At 36.8% G+C, this 14,015-nt stretch overlaps 1 protein-coding gene across 5 annotated transcripts in view; it reads right to left on the reverse strand.

The window, feature by feature from the left end:
• lrfn5a (leucine rich repeat and fibronectin type III domain containing 5a) overlaps positions 1-14,015 on the reverse strand; it is a 114,380-nt gene that overhangs the window by 40,120 nt on the left and 60,245 nt on the right. For 3 of the 5 annotated variants that reach the window (XM_041971703.1, XM_041971701.1, XM_041971700.1), the window contains one exon: positions 12,301-12,413. The gene's annotated coding sequence lies outside the window, so the exon portion shown is untranslated. Of the gene's footprint in view, positions 1-7,377; positions 7,507-7,897; positions 7,945-12,300; positions 12,414-14,015 lie in introns of those variants that run through there. The other 2 variants (XM_041971702.1, XM_041971704.1) reach the window with 2 other exon arrangements.

Genomic DNA, 14,015 nt, shown 5'->3' on the forward strand with positions numbered 1-14,015 from the left:
GAAGCTGGAGCCTAACTAAGCATGTCTCTGCCTAAAAACTCTTCCAAACAAAAAGATGGCCATTAAATAAAGCCATGTGGCTCATCTGATCTATTGTTTTTGGCAGGACCTTCTCTAACACAGTAGATTTATATTTCAGCTATGCAGAATGCTAGAAAAGTTCTGATGGGGGGCCTGGCAGGAGAACATATGAATTTACATATTTTATTTTATTTTATCATTATTTATTATTTTATTTATTTTATTTTATTTACATATTTTATGAAATACTGAACTGATCATTACAACTAAAGTGATCATCTAATGTAAAAAAGTGAAGAACTTGAAAACTTGTAAAACAAACAGCCAATAATCTATTTTACCAGCAGCTGTTTACTGGGTGGGTGATGCTGCTGTAGGACTTTTATCACCGCTGCACAAACACTTGCACTTCAATGATAAAAGGGAAAACGTGTTTTTATCCAGATCATCAGTTTTGTCGGTGTTTCTTCATCAATGTTTGCTGCTTAACTTCAGTCGGTTTATAACACAAATTATCTCCATGGAGACGGTTGGTAAGATTATGACATATGAATTCTGAATTATGATCTAGAACATGGTAGAGATAATTTGGAACAACATTACATGCTGCATTTACTGACCATTGGGCATCTGATGTTTACCCAAGGGGAGGTCAGTTAAAAGATTTGTGAGCATTGGCTCTTTCTGTTGATACAATAAAGTAAAAATGGGAAAATTTCAGGCATATTTAGCCCTGGATTAAAGATTCATTATTTATATTTATATTTACGTAGTTGCTTGATTAGGGCTGCACAGTAGTGTGGTGGTTAGCACTGTCATGCCACCTAACAGCAAGAAGGCTCCTGGTTTACATGCGTGTGAATCAAATCAATCTAACAAGCATGACCAAAAACATGCATGTTAGATTGATTTGTTCCTCTAAATTCCCCCATGGAATGAGCATGAGCAGTTATTTATTTCTGTGTTGGCCCTGTGATGGACTGGCAACCTGTCCAGTTTGTACCCTGCCTAACACCTAGTCGCAGCAGCAACAACACGGATACCAAAAGTAAAAATTCAAATAATTGCATGTATGTATATTTTATAGATCTGAATTTACATACATCTGCTAATGATGTCATTAGCAGATGCAAAACTTATGAATTTGCAGAATGAAATTTCAAAATAATGATAATATGATGATCTCTTTCCACAAATGAAACTTAAACTGTTAACAGTTTGTTGGCACATTGTGTCAACAAAAGTTAGTTACAGGGTTCACCTGTTCTACAAAACGAGCAAAAACACTGTGAGCGTTCCTTTGCATTACTGTGCCAAAGGGCAAATGTGGTTTGCAGTGTGAAGTGCTTTCAGTGGTCGATAAGACTAGGAAAGTGCTATAAAACTGAAGCCCATTTACTGTACTTCTCAGTAAAACGTGACTGTTAAAAATGGTAACACAGTTGTGAGTTTAAGGTCTGAACTTGTGAACCTTTTAATGCTGTATGCTGGAAGTGGGGAGCTCTCTGTGGTGCTGCAAGTACCCCTGCGTTATCTAATGTGAGGGCACATTCTCCCAGATATATAACAGGGATTAATGACATCAGTTTTACTGATGGTTTTAATGATATTAGTTCTCATTTTGCTGCTTTGATTGCACAAAAGCAAAATTAGGATGTATTACGAATGCTAGAAATAAAACAAAAATGTTGCCATCTGCCTGGTGGAAAGTTAGACAGGGACACCATAATATTTTCCAGATCAAAGTGGAGGTTTCATAGCAACATGGTAGTGATTATATATATATATATATATATATATATATATATATATATATATATGGATCACTCATTGATTTAGGATACATTCTCTGAATGCACACTGCATTTTGTGGCTGGATTGTAAACTTCCTGGACAGGACATAAATGCCTGAAAAACTTCTGTAGATCACTTAAAGGGTGAGCTGTCCATCACAATTAGTACCACAGAGTTACCTAATCCGTTTCTGTGAAAATTGTTGACAATATAAGCAATAGCACTTGGTGGCACAGGCAATCTAATTTTAAGGATTATTGTTTGTGCAGAAGCTGGATATTCCACTCAGATACAAAAACTCTTAGAATTCAGGTTAGTGGGTTCATGATTGCATCTAGTTTTTGCTATTCTCCCTTAGGCTTCAATGTGACATCAGTCAGGCGACTGCATTGGATCTACTGCAAAAGTGCCTAGTGCAGTGGTGCCTTTGGTGTGTAAGACTCAGATCAAGAAGTTCCCTACAGGCAGTGGTGGCTGCCTTCAGGCGGAGATGGTTATCTCTCTAGTGGCGAGAGAGCAAAGGGCAGAGAGCAGCTGAGGAAGTGCAGCTGAGTCACTGATGCATTCCCAACTGTTGGCAATACATTCACTTTGTGACAGAGCGATGCACATTTGTAACATTCACATATTAGTGTTTGTAGCTGCAGGGGATGGATTTAAACTCATGTTTTAATACATTCTTACATTTCCAGTCTGTAGATGGTGGATGAGGATGGGCTGTAAGATCTCACATCAGCTAGCTTGCCTATCTGATGGGGGGTTGTTGAGAAGCTTTATGTGATCAGTCCTTTGTATAACACTGAAATATTTACTCAAGCTATAGGTGTTTAACTATATGTCAGTCAGGAGACAGAAAGTCTATACAAACCAATAGAATCCATAGCTTCTTTTGGAGCTCAGATAGACTAACTTGAGAAAATATGCTGCAGTATAACAATAAGCCTGATTTTATTGTTTCTTTGTCTTACATCTTTGGTATGCATGCATGTGTGATCCTTTGGCAACAGTATGAAAGATACACACCACTACAGAGAATAGCGAGCCTTATTGTCTCTAACCGTATTCTTAACTTTTATCTCTTGGCACCAAAGACATTGGTACAGCTGCATAAAAAGAAACCATATCGACAACTGAAATATTTTTTGTGGTGTTTGAAGGACGGAGATTTAATGTTTGCGGATCCTGACCACTGCTAGTTGGGTCATTGCGGGACGACAAAATGTTGCTGATTCTCGTCTCTCCTGGACTGACAGAGACCAGTAAGCCTGCACCTGCTTTCACAGCAAAGCGCAACACATACACGATCTGGCGTGTCTGCAGCCCGGTGTCTGAGTTTCTGTTACCACGGTTACCAACTAGCGTTTGGTCAGCGCAATAATTTACAACAATAAGTCTATTTGACCGGAACTTCTTTCATATATATTCATATATATATATATATATATGTGTGTGCGTGTGTGTGCGTGTGTGTAATTCATTTTTTTATTCATTCAGTCATTTATTTTTCATCCTTAGATTAAACAAGATTATCATTAGGATGGTCACTCAGAAGCTTGAATATTTGTTCTATAAATTGGTTCATTAAACAATATTCAAATTCAACTGATGGACCCTCTGAGCATCAACTGGCATTAACTGTTATGTGTTATGGGAGATGCTCACTGTTGCTCTTTTTTGATTTTTTTAAAGCTTTCAGTATCATTCCTTTACCTGAAAGTATACAGAGCAGAACAGTTTCACAAAAAATTGTGTGACATTAATCCCATTCACTATAAATAAAAATTTGATATTAGCATCAGAATCTAAGTGGCTCATGTTGGAATTATTAAGCCAATCAACACTTTAACCTTGATATTTAAACCACTACATGTTAATGCAATGCAACAATCTATTGAGCACATTCTGACATCCATATCACGTCCAATCCATCAGGCCATTTGACTCATTTGTTTGTAAGTTATACTGAGGTCTCTGGCCTCTACTGACTGTTTGTACATGATAAGGTTCTTAATACACACATATGCACACACAAATCTAATTAGGAACGTGTAGGCAGTGCATTTCCTGTTGAGGGATTTGATAACATTTTTCTCCAAAGAGAAGGAGCCTCCGCATCCATATATGGACTACTGCAGAGTACTTCCTTTCTAAATGTTACACAAATATTAGAATTCAGCTAAGCCATCAGGAGACAGATTTCAAAATATTGAAAAAGAATGAGGACAAATCAGTTGACTGTAAAGCCAACTTAGCTTCTTTTTAAAGAGATTGAGCTTCAAATTCATCTATCTAATGAGTATACGTGAACATATGTGTTTTCAGCACATTACAAATCACCAATTTCACTATTAAAGCTCAAAACAATACAAATACTTACTGCATTTTCCACATGTGGACAAAACTGGGCTGGTAAAGCCCAAATGGGTCAAATAATCTAAGCAAATCTGTATATTATCTCTGTTGAACCACAGCAAATGCTATCAGAGTACAGCTTTGAACAGTCATTTTAAAAGACTCTTTAGTCAAAGGGTTCTTTTTGTGTAATGAGAAAATAATGCAGTCTGTTGCTGGACCAGTCCCCCCAGTCTATTATCATCTGTGCACATAGATGAAAAACACCCACAAGGTTGTGACACCACACACAAGAAAAGTTTATCCTTTTAAAGACTGCAGTCCAGACAAATGTTGAAACTGTGAATCCTGTAAAATGTAATTCCTATTATACACTGAAAAAATAATCTCATGTTCTTTCTACTGATGATCAGAGGCAAATTTCTGGGTTTACAGACTTCCAATTGAATTTAAAGATGTAAGAATTTATCTTTTTTTTTGTTTGTTTTTCTCTCATTAAGAGAGAAAGGTAGCGGTTAATAAGATTGATGTGAAGGTGTGAAGAACATTTTATGTATAAATAAACATCACATTAGAAGAAGTGAGGAAGTCAAAATAAAGACTAAATGCCTATGAAAAAGGAAAAGAAACACTTCATAGGACCAGTAGCCATGTTGATGAGTTGATGAGAACAGCAGCTGTCATTGAGGTTTCTGCAGTGACAGTGCAGCCATTTAATATTTTTGTTGTTTTTTTTTGTTTTTTTCTAACTCAGTGCAAATGGTGTCCAACACATGGAGAAAACATGGCAGACCTGCTGTGCAAACAGCCACTAAGCTTTGACTGAACAGTCACAGGTTGGTAGAAAGCTTTAGCAAAATATCAGTTATTTTTCTCTTAATATTCTCATACCGATGGCTTTCTGGCATCATTCTATCTATCTTTTTTATGCTGTTATGGATATATCCTCTGGATAGGGAAATAAATACAAACACGAATATTATCTGCTCAGCTCAGGAACATTTTATATTTTTCATAAAAACTAATATTTGGATGCCCAAACAAGTATATGTTATGCATTATGAATGGTTGCATGAAGCTTAGCTTAGTACACAGTACACCCTAGGTAAAAAAAAAAAAAAATATATATATATATATATATATATATATATATATATATATTATTATTGTTATCAATGATGACCACTAGAAGTAAAGGCCACCAGAAGGGTATAGATGCAGAAATATTTTCAAAAAAGACTATCAGCAAGGTAAGCAGCAGGCACCAGATACAGCGACAGGAAAACAAAAAAATAATAAAATAATAATAATAATAATAATATAAAAAATACAGCCTTTAACCAATGTTCTCAATACGAGAGAGAGGTAGATATAAAGAAAGAGAAGGGGAAATTGACCACAGGCTTAACAGCTGTGAAAAGAGATCTGATCCAGCCAGCAAGAAGAAGAATGAGGGGAAATGTGAGAGAAGTCAGAAAAAGTGTGCACATTAGAGACTGAAGCTATGAAAAAAGAGACAGACATGTTGGTTGAGACACACTAAGCTCAAGTCAAAGTAGGATAGCATCAGCACACTGCATGACTGAACACAGCTTTTTAAATCAAAAGAAATACATATAACATACTGATTTAAACATTTTTATGTCCCATAAATATACAGATCACACTCAAACTATATATGTGTATGGTATAAAATGAAGATATATACGGGTTGATAAATTCAGAAAGTGTTTGAAGTAAGTCAGTTTCATTCATTCATTCTTTTATTGTTTCAATTTCACAGCTTTACAGATTTTGATCTGTGTGAGCTATGTATCTAAACCTATGTATTCTATCCTCAATGTGTTTTCACATTACCACGCACCGTGAGAATGTTTCCAGTGAATCATGAGCTAGATAAATGAATAAGAAGGGGGACTGTTATGTGTCTGAGTTGAAATTTTATAAATTCACCAAAATTTGCAACCACTGCTGTACTCTACATGTTCTTGCAGATGTTCATTCAGTTGTTTGTTTGTTTTTTTTATGGTGTTTCTTTATAATTTCATGTCAATATTTTCTAATAACTTTTCATTACTTGAAACAGAAGCTGAAAAGAAATATGCTTAATGAAAAGCAGCATCTGTGTGCATCCCTAACCACACTGTCTCTGTGCGTTGTTGTCATCCATCAGAGGCTTCTAGGCCAGCTGTGGGCTGTCAGCGTAAAAAAAACAAGTATGGCTATCCTCACATCCTGTTTCACACACTCCATATCCTCCTTTAGCCTACGGTGTGATAGATGGAGAAATACTAAGAATTTAAGCAAGGAAATCAGAAATAATATGACTGTGTCCCGCGTAATGTGGTGCAACAGAAGCAAAAACTGACTTATTTTAATATCTACAGGGTTATTCTTTGGGAAATACTAGAGTGCTTTAAAATAACACTAACAAAAAGAAATTGTCTCAAAAAACAGAGGGGAATAAACGTTTTCCAGACATTAATTATAAAAAGTATTGTGTTAAATGATTGAAGACAGTCACACGTGATAACTGACTCCTTTCGTGCCTTTATAAAATGGACGGATACGCAGAGGGATGGACAGTATTCTCCATCTTCTGCATCAGTTACCTGCGTAATTGGTCTGTTTTCAGGGAGCTTAGCTATCCGTCACTTGATGCAGAAGATGGAGCAAAACCACTGAAAAGCGGGGACAGTGATGACCAGAAAACATGCTACCATCAAAGAAACAAACCAGAGAAGAAGAAGAGAAACAGGAATGAAACAAAAAAACTGAAGAAAATTTAAGACAAGGATAGCTTTAGAATTATGTTTTGAATGTTTAGGGCATGTTGAGAACAACTTTATAACAGTAATTGTTAGTTGTCAAGCATGTCTGGGGGGGTCTGGCAAGCATAACAACCAGTGTTCACCCCCTTAGGAATGAAATCAAAGCTGCGACTGCCCAGGTTTCCACCACTACTACATTCATAGACATAGAAAGAAGAGGCTCATGGACACAACAGAAACTACTGTATTATTTATTTATTTTCTTTTTTTTCATTAATCTTTGTGAAAATGCGGGAACCACGTCAGCACGTCTAAAAGCACCACAAATAGGGTTAGGGGGTATTTTAGCCCCAACAACCTGAGTGTGTATTTTTATATCCTCTCATGTATGAATTATCTTTTTCTACTTGCTTCCAACCCTTTTGATCTATCCTCAAACCTTTTATTCAATGAGATCGCAGGTGAGATGGGGGGACAGGTTAGCTCTGTGACCTCCCTGGCTAAAGCAAGCTTTCAGCAGGTCTAGGCTGCCAAAGCCTCCCTCAGACATCCAAGCAGCGTTTTCGCTCTGTGGGAGAGAAACACACACATATATACTTGTAATGTGTGGAAGATTATCACGCACTGTAAGATTCCCACACATGGGAGTAAGGCTTTAACACAGGGACACATAAGACGGAATAGGATTAAGGGGAAAAAATAAGAAGAAAGGTAAAAATTTGGGGGTAAAAAAGTTCTAAGTTAAAAAAAAAAACACCAAAAGAATAAGTACAAGAATTAAAATACAACAATCTAAAGAAAGAAAATAAAGGAGAAAAATATGAACGCTAATTTAACTGCAATGAAACCTAATAAAAAAATATGAAGGGGTGCACAAAAAGGGACTGTTTCATTTTTTTTTTGATCACCCTTGCATCCTCTCAGTTTGTCAGTTTATTCTGATCTTTTTGTACTGTCACCTCTTCATTTATCCCTCCTCACCCGCCACCTCCATCCACCCATCTATGCCGGCCTCCATCAAAGTGAGCAGTGGACAGGGACACTTGACTTTGACTTTGATCTTAAGTTTGCTGAGTCGTTAAGGGCTTCAACACAAATCCACACATGAAACACACACACACACACACACACACACACATATATATATATATATATATATATATATATATATATATATATATATATATATATATATATATATATAAAGCTGTGCCATCCCTTGAGAGACTATGTGTTCAAGTCAGTCTCCTACAAAGTTGTTGGTTGAATTCCCTAATCAATGTGCAGGACTCTGAGTGAACCCTGAAGCACGGAGATGTGTGGCCCTTTGTTCATTAAAATGGTAAACACAGTCTAATCTCTTTTCTCTCTATCTCTGTCTCACTATGCAACTCTCACACTTCCTCTCTTCCTTAAGCTATGAGGGAGAAGAATAAATAAATAAATGTGAAAACATCACTGCATCTCTCACTTTTACTGTGTCTCCACATTCATCATTCTGGTTGATTGAGAGGAGCTGAAATGAATAATGAACCAAATGAACCCCAACACACAAAGTCACACAGTTATGCAAACCTTACATATTTGCACAGCACATTCACTGTGCTATATATGTGCTTTTTTTGCAAAATCCTTTTTCTTTAATGAGAAAAATAATCTAACGAACAATTTTAATTTAATTCAACCTAAAATATTCCTGTGCAGATTTACAGCCCAGACATTGGTTCCTCTGATATGCAATATTTTGTGAAATGGAGGTGATAAGAGTAAAGGTTGATTCATGGTCAAGTGAGATAGTGAGGACATACATAACTTAAGCTTTGGAATTTGGTGTGAAATAAATGTTTGTTTTGTATGTAACACAAGCAGCTGCTAAATATTTCTCTCTCACCTTGGACACATTTAACATCTACTTCGTCTAATTTCTGTAATTCCTCACCCATATCCCTTCTTTCTTTTGCTCCTGCCTCTATCTAGCTGAGTTCAGCACTCAGTGACATCCCTTAGGGATGTACTGAGGTTAGAAGAGTAGATCTAACAGCCAGCAGAAGAGAGGAAATGGTAACGTAAGCAAGGGAAAACAGAACTGGAGAGAAAAGGCAGGAAGGTAGGAATCCGCAGTAACTAAAGGGGTAACAAGGTAAGTGGCACATTTCTGACAAAAAATGGCTACATAAAGATGATAAGATGCCATTTTACAGAAATAAACCAATAGCTAGGAGGTAATGGATAATTACAATGGAAGAATATAAGCAGTTAGGAAAGGAACAAAGACATTATCGAGAAAAGAGAAAAAGACTCACAGTGGATGAAACCAACTGTTGCTTATTCCCAAAGCACAACTGAGTTTAGGATGCATTCACTTTTAATTTTACTGCAGCATTAAGTAATTTTCATTGCAAACAAAAAAACTAAATAACATCATTTAAGTTTGCAATATGAAATTAAATACAGCCAAATGTAGCTAAATTCAAACAGAGTCCATTAGATTTTCATTTCCACTCAAAAGAAAAACAAATTTAAGCCAACATCTTGGTGAGTCACTATACAACGCTTTGATCCAGAGCTTGTTTGTTTAAGAAATTTTAGACCAGGTCTTTTTAATTCTTTCCAACGAGGGCTGCAGGTTTTCAATTTTTCCCTGCTCCAACACACCTGACACAAATTAAGAACTCACTGTGTAGAACTTGATATTCTGCTGAATCCATTTAATTTGAGTCAGGTTTGTTGGAGAAGGGACACATTGAAAACCTGCAGGACAGAAGCCCCGTAGGACCGAATTGAGTAGACCTGGTTCAGAGTAACCTGCCTTTCAGTCTCTCTCAAAGCAGTATGGTTAAAATTCTTAATTTGTGGAAAATTGACTTTGCTGAGAGTGAGATTAAATGATTCTAAATCTATGTGTTAAACAGTGTTGATAGTTATGCAATGATTATTGTATTAATACAAAGGTTTTAGGCAATCTATGTAATACAGTATATATATATATATATATATATATATATATATATATTTTTTTTTTTTTTAAAGGCCACACATATGGTAGTTTTCGCATCTGTGTGCGAGAAAAATAAAAACGAAACATGACAAATTAAACAAAATATGTGAATGTGAGTTTGGAGACATGTAAACATGTACTAAAAGACAAATGTCAAAGCTTGGTGTCAGACATTATAGATCTGAAAAATTATGCAAACAGAAAACACAAAAAATGTAAAGTCACTGGGTCCAAATTAAACCTCCATTACCCAGTGTTTGCAATAAAAGAATGAAAATGCAAAAAAGAAAGAAAAAAATTCTGCCAAAGAGTTGATCATGCAAAGAGATCCGATCGACTAGATGGGTGTGTTTAAGTATGACAATTAATTAAACAGTTGTTTCATTCAAATGAGTAAACTTCTAGAAGTGCACTTCTTTGTACATATAATGGCTTTTTTAAAATGCACTATCAAGTTATTTAGTTGTTTTAGTTTGATATTGTCAAAAAAAGATGATTTTAAAGAAAAAGTATAATATTCCTTCATTTCCTGTCTGGCAGCGATGGCTAAATACTAAGTAGAGCTAGTAAGTAAACAGTCTACCTGTAAATTGGACAAAGGGAGAAGCAGTTGGTTAACTGCTCCAGGCTAACTGCTAGGTATTTAACTAGGTTAACTACTCTTTAAGGCCAATTTATACTCCTCATATGTGCCTTAACAAGTATGTTTCAAACATCACTGCTCTCATACTTTTATACGTTATTACATTAGTAGGGTTTTTTGGCTTTACATCCACCAGGGGGCAGAGTAGGATTTAGAGCTCACTTCAAATTTTAAACATGAGTTGTAGTTACGATGGAGGAGATCATGTTAATGTCTATTCTCAAAAAGAGACTTAAAAAGAGGCAGCGCAGTTACAGTGGTGGTTTATGCAGCTATTAAACACGTCTTGGGTTCTTTTTCTTTTTTGGGCTGCTCTTTGGGCTTTCTTATCAGCTATCCTACTTAACGCTGCCCCCCCATGGTTTCCAGTGGTACAACTCCATTCACTCTGTCATGGTTCGGGTCTGCAAGTGTCCCAAAAACAGACTAATGGTATGTCCACATGGCACTGAAACCGGTTCAGGTGTGAAAACGATGTGAAAACGGTGGCAAAAACTAGGAGAAAAGCCACAAGAAACCGCTGTAGTACATACGACAAGGCTGTGGGGAGTGCTGAAGAGTAACTCTCCAAAGCTAGAGCAAAACAGTGCAGATAAAGGCTCACTGCATGTTGCAGGAAGTTCACATTGGAAGCAGAGAAGAGAATATAGCTGAGGACTCACTGTGAGGCAAAAGAGAAACATTTCTTTGGACTAATAAAGAAGCTGAGTTTCTTCTTAAAAAAATGCTTGACTACAAAGCAGAAAAAAACTTGATGAAGGGTGGATTGGGAATCGGCACGTGTTCATCACATTGACGTCATATCCTCTAGTCATGCGGCTTTGCTGTCCACACAGTGCCACACACGGCAGAAGACTCAAACCTATCCACTTTGGCACCTGGTTTCAGACCTGGTCGGTTTCGTGGAGGCTAATCTCTGGCTTCGTGGGGATGAAAGGGTGATTTGCTAAAATATTTTTGCGGTTTTGCTGCAATCCAACGTCGTGGGGACGGCCCCTAAATTACATAAACGGCTGGATAGCTCAGGTGGCAGAGCATCTGTGTGGGAGATCAGAGTTCGATCCCCCCAGGGGATGAATATTAACACCTTCCAGTTGGGTTCTTAGGCAAGACCCTTAACACTACTGTCTAAACACTTTAAGTTGCTTTGGATAAAAGCATCTGCTAAGTGACTGTAATCTAACATATATGACACAGAAGATGTAAAATAGCATAAAAAATATGTCAGTTCATTGACCATGTTGGCACAGACAGACGTCGTGTTTTTACTTGTTTTCATCCTAATCACTAAGCTATGCTGGTAACTTTCATATGTTATGTTGCAAGAAACAAAAAGTATTTTAACCCCTTTTTCATGCACTTACTGAAACACTTGGAAATTTATAATTTTAACAATGAGAGAAGAGTTTTATTGTGATTTTGGAGGATATTGCAAGACCTAAGAAACTCAATTACTTGTGACAAAAAAAGTATTAAAGTTGTAAGTGGTCAGAACTAGCAGTTTCTTTTGATTTTCTTGCTGAAGGCCAATCTAATTTATGTGGGACGTATTTTGATATTTGATGATTGGTGAGGAGACCTCCATGTGGTTCTATGATTTCATGGAGTTGCCTGCAGAGGTATTTTGTATGGTCAAAAACGTGGCCAAATATGGTTGTTTGCCCAATCAAAGGGTTAAAAATGTCTATTTTTTTAAAGGAATAGGATGATAATGTTCTTACCTTTAAAGATGAAAAAGCAGAACACACACTGCTTTATGATTCACATGTTATTGTAGCTGTACAACATTGTGGATGATGGAACTGGTCAAAAATCTTCTGCTGTTTTTTCCTCACTGTAAAACAAAAGAAAATGGGAAGGGGGGAGGAGGAAAGGTTATTTTTTTGACACAGGAGAAACTATTCAGCATAAATCTCACAAACTAGTACAGTTATTGAGATCATTTTTAAATGTAGTCGACCAACATAGAAGGGGGCGTGCACAGAGTTCTGCAGCATTGACCGTGTACAGAAGCAGCCTAATTATCTATAAACTGCTTGGCTTGAACCAAGTGTGCTAACTTTAGAGCATGTGTCTCATAGTCTGATCCTCACAGGAAATCTGCCCACATGTGCTGTTGCTACTAGATATCAATGACCTGAACAACCCTGATCATTGATCCAAAGATATCCTCCTTCCTTCCTTTCTGCCTTCCCAATCTCATCCCTACTCTTTTTTTTTGTATTGTTCTAGCCCTCATTTCTACCTATCTCATATTTATCTCCACTCTTTCCCCATCCATCCCGTCCTTCCCTCTGACTCACTTTTCAGTGCTCCTCCTTCAAAGGAAAGAGGACACAGCTGAAACAAAGGCTGATTCTATACCAGCTGAGCCAGCAAGATGGAAGGAGAAGAGAGAGGAAGCAGAGGGATCAAAATGAGGCGAGGAGGAAAAGAATGAGGGCAAAGAGTAAGGTGAATATGAGTGTGAGTAGGACAGGGATAAAGTGAAAATGAAGGCAACAGGGAAAGAAATGGGGGCCTAAAGACAGAGGGATGGAGGATAAATTGAAGTTAAAGAAAACAGAAAAAGGTGGATGCATATGGAAAAAAAAAGAAAACGTGATGGATGGAAGGGGATGAAAAGATGGTGCAGGGAATGTTAAAAGTTTGCTTTCACATCAGTCGTGTAGCAGTGTATGGTATGAACTGAATTGCACAAAGAAATGCACAAAAAACGTTATCACACAGTCAATTTTTAAATTTGACCAGAGCAGCACAAATACTTGCACTTAATTTCCATCAGATTCACACTAAATTCCATAAACCTGCCTGGTGGGTTGCGCTCACAAGCATGACTACATTTTAACCCAATTTATTTCATGTGATATTAGCTGGTGAGAATCTATATGACTTAACTTGTGGATAACGGGTTGCGATGGAATAAAGAAATCATAGTGTTAATAAGATCTAGAAAAAACAAACAAAAAAAAAAAAGAAAGAAAAATGCTAAGTAAGTAAAACCACAAGTATGCAGAATAGAAGTTGTTTGTCAGCAAATCTGCCAAAAGTGATAGACTGGAGTTAATATGCACAGCTACACCCTGTCCTAAATGCAAGGGCATGAGCTTGGAGAGGAAGAAAAAAACATGCATGTTTGAGTAGGCACTAGACTGCTAGTTTGTATGCATTGTTGCTATATAATGCAAATTATTCAATGACTGATGTAGTGAATTAATCATCATCTGTTCCCTCCTCTAAACATTTATTATTGATGAAGTTTTAAATGTTGTTCCACCCTAAAAATGTCCCTGAAAGAAAAACAACAGTGACTACAAAGTGGAAAGAGTTCTTTTAATGTGTGTGCAGAATCTAGACCAAGGCTTTTATGTAAACTTATGGCAAACTTTTGTTGATGCAGCTGTTTACAGTGATAAAAAGAGATTTTACTTTAATC

This window comes from Melanotaenia boesemani, chromosome 20, assembly GCF_017639745.1.
Source record: "Melanotaenia boesemani isolate fMelBoe1 chromosome 20, fMelBoe1.pri, whole genome shotgun sequence".
NCBI classification, from domain to species: Eukaryota; Metazoa; Chordata; class Actinopteri; order Atheriniformes; family Melanotaeniidae; genus Melanotaenia; species Melanotaenia boesemani.